Below are 7,083 nucleotides of genomic sequence, written 5' to 3' on the forward strand. Positions count from 1 at the left end.
TTTTCCAGGCTGAGGATGTTGCTAAGGCACCCAAACGCCTCACCAAGTTAGCTGGAGGGCCTGTGCAGATGCTTCCCCAATTACCAGTTCTCATCCAGTGTAACGACATGACTGTGACGATACCTGTCAGCATATAGAGTGAGGTACCAGGACGCGTACTGTTGGGTAACGATTTAAAAACTCTCGGAGTTGTATCGCATACTCCCAGACCTCCTAGTAAACGGTTACAGGAGCTAACCAGACCTTCAAGAGAGAGGACCATGCGCGGTACTCTCGGGGAGATGATGATGAAGAAAGAAATCACTCCTGCTCCACTGGAATTGTCGGCCGCTGTCTCCAAGACATCAGAAGCAAAAGGGAAACCTAAGACTTCTATCTCGAAACCAGCAGCCAGCATTCCAGTGCAGCCAACACGGACTTCCCCGCGGTTGTCCAAAGTTACACCCGTAACTCCACCTCCAGCCGAGGCTGAGAGGGAGGTACAACCCTGCGTGGTAGAATTAGACTCTGAGGAAGAGCTAATGGAAGGCCAGGAACTCATTGGAGATCTGGATCCTGTTGACCATCCTGAGCTGCAGTCTTTACTGGCAGAAGGTGGACCCAGCAGGGAAGACTTCAGTAAGGGACAGAGAGAATGTCCAACTCTGGAAGGTCTTCGCCACCAGGCAGAAGCTCAGGCTGAAGGGCAAGAGCCTGGGAAATACAGGTTGCACTGGGAAGATGGCCTCTTCTACAGTGAACCGACCGAGTCTGCACCTGGAGACTACAAACGACTTGTAGTACCCCACGAGAACAGACCACAGTTCTTGCAGTTAGCCCACGAGATTCCTTTGGCTGGTCACTTGAGTTTCAAGAAGACTAAGGAAAGGCTCTCTCTCTACTTCTATTGGCCGAAGTAGAAAAACACTGCAGGAGCTGCCACACCTGCCAGATCTCTGGTAAGGTTGGCTCCAAGAATGTGGCACCTTTAGTGCCTCTCCCGGTTGTGGGAGTCCCATTTGAGAGAGTAGGGGTTGACATTGTTGGTCCCCTTGATCCTCCAACCTCCTCAGGCAACAGGTTTATACTTGTTGTAGTAGACCATGCTACTAGGTATCCTGAGGCAATTCCTATGAGGACTGTTACAGCCCCGGCTGTGGCTAAGGCCCTCCTTGGTATTTTTACTAGGGTCGGGTTTCCTAAGGAAGTAATCTCTGACAGGGGGTCAAACTTTATGTCCAACTACATGAAAGCCATGTGGAAAACCTGTGGAGTTACTTACAAGTTCTCAACAGCTTACCACCCGCAAACCAATGGGTTGGTAGAACTGTTCAACCGAACCATGAAGAGCATGATAGGTGCTTTAGAGGAACCCCTTAAGCGTAAGTGGGACCTTCTACTGCCATGCCTTCTCTTTGCTTATAGAGAAGTCCCTTAGGAGGGAGAAGGTTACTCTTCCTTCGAACTACTCTATGGTCATCCCTTCAGAGGTCCATTGGCCCTGATTAAGGAGGGGTTGGAGAGTGCTCCTTCTCCCAAGCCAGTCAGAGTGACTGACTACGTGATAGGTCTCCGGAGGAGAATGACACACATGATGACGGAAGCAAGCGATAACTTGAAAGCTGGACAAGCATTGGTCAAGCACTGGCACGATCAAAAAGCTAACATGGTTGAGTTTGCTCAAGACCAGCTCATTCTCATTATGATCCCAACAAGGCAGAGGGCCTTGCAAGATAAGTGGATGGGACCCTTCTGAGTAGTGGGTAAATTCGGAGAGGTTAACTATCTGGTGGACTTGGGCAATCCCAAGGAGGCTCCGACAGTCTTTCACACCAACCGACTTAAAGCGTATGTCTCAGGACCTGATGTAGGAGCGTTGCTTCTAGCATCATCCGAGGAAGAAGAAGAGAGTGAAGCTCTTCCGGATCTCCTCAGAGGCTTACCTTTAGATGAAAAAATTGAAGGAGTAAATCTCTCCTCCAATCTGACACCCGAGCAACAAGAAGAGTGCTAATCTATGTTGAATCAGTTTGCCTCTCTGTTCTCGCTTTCACCAGGCTTGACCCCTTGGGGCCAGCACGACATACTCACTGGTGACTGTCTGCCAGTCAAAAGCAGAGGATACCGCATGTCAGAAAACGTACAAACCCACATCAAAGGTGAGGTCAGCAAGATGCTCGATCTCGGGGTAATAGAGCCCTCTACTAGTTCATGGTGTAGCCCAGTCGTGTTAGTACCAAAGGCCGGATCTAAAGAACTTAGATTCTGCGTGGATTATAGAGCTCTTAATGCAGTCACCAAGACTGATGCCCACCCTTTGCCAAGAACAGATGAGTTGGTGGATAAACTTGGCGCCGCCAAGTTCCTCAGCACATTTGACTTGACGTCAGGCTATTGGCAAATAGCCCTGACAGACCATGCCAAGGAGAAAACTGCATTTTCTACCCCCGTTGGCTTATACCAGTTTAAGGTAATGCCTTTCGGACTGAAGAATGCACCTGCTACATTTCAACGGATGGTAAACCAGGTTCTGAATGGGATGGAGGACTTCTGCATGGCATACTTGGATGACATCGCAGTGTTCAGCAATTCCTGGGAAGAACATGTAACCCACCTGAGAGATGTTTTGCAGGCTCTTGGACTAGCCAATCTGACCATAAAGGCGAGCAAATGCCAAATTGGACAGAGTAAGGTAGTCTATATTGGGCATGAGGTAGGCGGTGGAGAAATAAGGCCTTTGCTCAGTAAAATTGAAGCTGTGCAAAATTGGACAACACCGACTACTCAAACCCAGGTGAGAGCCTTCCTAGGCCACACTGGGTATTACAGGAATTTCATAGAGAACTATGGGACCATAGCTTCTCCACTGAATGTCATCTCCTCGCCCAAATTTCCTAAAAAGGTTAAATGGAACGAGGAGTGCAATCAGGCTTTTGAAAACCTGAAAAAGGCTCTTTGCCAAACCCCAGTACTCCGAGCTCCTGATTACCGCCAACACTTCATTGTGCAGACAGATGCTTCAAATGTAGGAATAGGTGCCGTACTCAGTCAACTGGATGGGAAAGGTAGGGAGCACCCTGTTTGCTTCATCAGCCGCAAGCTGAAGGATCCTGAAACAAGGTGGGCAACAATCGAAAGAGAGTGCTTTGCTATCGTGTGGGCTCTGAAGAAGTTTAGGCCGTACTTGTATGGTTCTACATTTGTCATTCAGACTGACCACCAACCCTTGAGATGGTTAATGCAAATGAAAGGGGAAAACCCAAAACTATTGAGATGGTCGATCTGCCTGCAAGGGTTTGATTTCACCATTGAGCACAGGTCAGGATGTCACCACCAAAATGCTAATGGTCTCTCTAGGATGTATGTCATCGACTAGAGGTATGAGATTGTCTGGGGGGGGGCGAGTGTTAGGGAGAATTCTCTGTTTAGGCTGAATTTCCTAACCTAGTGAGTCCCCCAGCATCTTTGCTGGATTTCTGGAGTTTGTTTTTTTCCATCCTGCCAAGAGTGAGACTCTTTTCTCCCACTCTTGGACATGTATGGGTGTAATTCCTGTGAATGTCAATGTGTTCTATGGGCTATGGGGTCTTTTACTCCATAGGGTCTCATATGTTTTGCTATGTGTGTTACACCGCACCCTATGTGCCGTAGCACTGGGGCATCCTAGCGGACCCCCGCCATAGACTCCATACCCGGGGACTGACTACTGTCTCCCCGGGCATGTAAAGTCACCATTGGCTTTACTAGACCTAAATTTACTAACAGAACTAGTACAAACCATCTTATTGTGGACGTACTAGTAGGGGTAATTCGATTACTCCTGGATCTGTTACTCGAGGGGGCACTGTCCCGTCCCCCCTCGTCGAGTTTTGGCTGGTGGCAGTGGAAACTACTTGTTATGTTCGACCCCGAACCTAACCCTATTGGATTGGTCCCATTGTTGGAGATTGATACTTTTTCTCGTTAATCTCTAACGTACCACCGGTCTACTTATCTTAAATAAGTTTATCGGATGGTATTTTCTGCCAGAACTCGGTTTTTAAAATGGCGTCTGTGTTCGTCTCTGTGACTCCTAAACCAAAGGTCGAGCCCTTTGTTCCACTTTTGGCGGGCTCTGTACAGAGACCCTCTAAAGTGGTGCCATTCTGTCTGGGTTACCACAGGGGTGTGGGAGGGGGTTTAGGCACCCTGGACCGAGTTACCTTGCCAACTCTGGTCGCACTCTGGAGTGATTGGCCCAAGTGGTGAGCCTTCCCGCTCACTACTTAGCATGTGTTGATTGACAGCTAGGCTGAATGAATGGGGGTTTTCTGCATAAAAGCAGGGCTTTTGGGACTGGATCTTCAGAAGTCGCCACAGGACCTAAGAATCCGACGAGGGTAACGCTGAGCCGACCTGCACGACGACACCTCCGGTGGAGCCCTGCGGAACCGACTCACCACTTCCCGACGACAGAGGAGATCTCCCTGCCGGAGAGTCTCTTCCCCTGACTGGTGGGAACAACCAGTCCCCTTTGCTTTTTATTCGTCTCAGGACGCAGTGGTCAAATTGCCCGTGCAGAGCACCTCGGCAACCGGATAGCCACTACCCCTGTACCGCGACCAAAAGGTGGTGCCTTGTGACGGAGCACTCCGTGGCTGGTCTCTTCCCTGGTGGTGCACCGGACTTCACTTTTCTTCGACGACGAGATCATCTCTACTCTTGGCAAAGACCCGACGTGCATCCACCACCAGGAACAACTGCCCCCGCCAGAGCTGCCCTCCACAACAAGGTACCGTGTCCGCCTGGCTTCCCTTTCGATCGGTTCGAGTGAGGTGTCTTAATCCTCTCCGTTCCATTGGGTCGCCTCCAAGCTTTTCTCATTTATTGTTCTGAACTGGTTCAATCTGCCGATAACAATTTGCTACAAAGACTTGAATGCATCTCCACTAGAGACTTTTTGGGACATCGCGCCTTGCCTCTCTCCGAGTGGGCCTGGACTCTGAACTTTATGATCTATTGTGATTCTTGCCTTCCTGCCTTGCATTTTATCCGCGTAGGATTGAACTGTGTTGATTTCATAACCTGCCTATCTTTTTCTCTCCCGTCCTAACAAATATTAGAGTGTCATCTAGGTTGAGGTATACACCTCTGTCTGAAAATAAGTGGTACCGGTAGAACCTAGACTTGTCGAAATATTGCTATGGGGATTGATCGTTTTCTTCTTCGTAGAGTAATTGTGTTTGATTTGTTTGCCGTGAACTTGCCATAGTGTTTTTCATAGATGTTTCGTTATAAATAAATACCTTAATATCTTTACACTAAGCCTCGTTGCGTGTTTGCTTGTCTTGCTGGGAAGAATTGCCCTATCTTGTATACTCCACATACTGCTCAACTCTTCTTGAGGGAAGTCCGACTGCTCAGCCAAAGCTACCAAGTGAATCTGTGTGGTACAGACTGCTACCAAGTGGGTTCACTGCCAAACACCTGTAGTCCTAAATCTTTTGCAGTGGTCCCAGAGGGAACTGCACAGGTTTCCGCCTAACATCAATCTACTAGGATGAAATGTGTTCAGAAAGCTGAACAAGACTATCTCTTTTACTGAAAGAGGGGTGGTGTGTTCAACCCCAGGAATGTGCCACATAAGAGCTATGGTGGTCATTTGTGCCTTAGGGGGTGAGATGGCTGTCCGAGGGATTCCAATCCACCCAGATCTGTTCATTTATGGGGTCAAAGTGCGGTTAAATGCAATGCCTCAAGTAGGCAATGAATGTTGACGGATACCCTCAGATGTCATATTCAGACCCTCTCTGCCCCAAGAACATGTAGCAGGGATGATCCTTACTTTGGACCAATGTTCTCTCTAATTCTTTTGGCATGCGTGCGCCAAAGAATAGTTGTGTGCGGCCTGTTTTTCAGTCATGTGCACAACTGAGCGATGTGCCACCAGACCGGTGGTGGTCGGTGCCGGCCTGATGCTCGACCAGTGAGAAAGTGCTTAGTGATCCAATTCCACAGTGTTCAAGCAAGGAATGCAAATTTGCAGCACAACAAGCTCTACTTCAAGGGACATTTGGGTGCTCTATTCTCCTCCGAAGACTTTAGCACATCTCAAATTGTGTCCTTTTACATCTCTAAACATTAGCAAGATCTTTCATTTTATGATGGACGGGTACAAGAACAGAGTCTGGTTCTTCTAGCGGAACACAGATTCTGCCTCACAAATTAATATTAGTAGCACAGCAGCAGCTCTTGCATTCTCAGTTCACTAAATGTATGGAATATAAAGGAAATGCTTTCTATTGGTTTAATGAAATAAGCAATACATGAACATGATTAATCACAAAGACGACTTAAGAGAAGGGGGGGGCAAGCTTTGGATCTCAGTGCTAGCCCTCTTTGACTACTACACTGCAGCAAAATAAAGTCTGCAATAAGCCTTTATATATATATATATATATATATATATATGTATATATATATATATATATATATATATATATACTCTCTCTCTCTCTCTCTCTCTCTCCATTAAATCAGAGGAAAATGCAAACGCAGTGCCCCTCTGCCAGAAATAACGCAGTCGAGTATCCTGCATTTGGGGACATAGAAGGGGTCAGCAAATAGAAAGTGCAATGGGTGACCCTCAGGACTGGGAGCTCTGCCGTTCTGAACACAGACTCCCCTGCCAGTTAAGTATGAGTGCAAGCTTAAGGGCAACAGTTGTGCCTGTCTTGGAAACCACGCTAAGCGAGGTTGAAGTCAGGCACTGATCCAGCCCCAGCCCTTCCGGAAGCCCTGAGCCTCTGCAGAGCTGCCTGGCCCATGCTGGGGAAGCTTCGACAGGCAGAGCACTAGGGTAAGTGACTACCTGAAGTGCTCCAGCAAACGAAGCCTGTAAGGCCAACGCCTGCAAAGCGCATCGTGACATTTAAAGCCCTAGAATGAAATATACAAAGAAATATATTGCTGTGTCATACGACTGCTAACTGGCAGCATGGGGGCAGTTCATAGAGCCCCCCTGAGGCTCAAGTTCCCTTTTATTGAAACGGTTGAAAGACCCAGATGCTGTCCATCAGTGCACCAAGACTAAAATTATGAGTGGGGGCTGGTGGGCTAACCTTT

General features: G+C 48.0%; 1 non-coding gene across 1 annotated transcript; it reads right to left on the minus strand.

The window, feature by feature from the left end:
• Positions 1-6,495: 6,495 nt before the first annotated feature.
• Positions 6,496-6,658, minus strand: LOC138490655 (U1 spliceosomal RNA). The gene has a single exon (XR_011275584.1). It is a non-coding gene; the product is annotated as a U1 spliceosomal RNA (small nuclear RNA).
• Between the last annotated feature and the right edge of the window lie 425 nt (positions 6,659-7,083).

The sequence above is a fragment of the Ambystoma mexicanum genome, chromosome 9, assembly GCF_040938575.1.
Source record: "Ambystoma mexicanum isolate Mex_15411 chromosome 9, UKY_AmexF1_1, whole genome shotgun sequence".
In the NCBI taxonomy this organism is placed as follows: Eukaryota; Metazoa; Chordata; class Amphibia; order Caudata; family Ambystomatidae; genus Ambystoma; species Ambystoma mexicanum.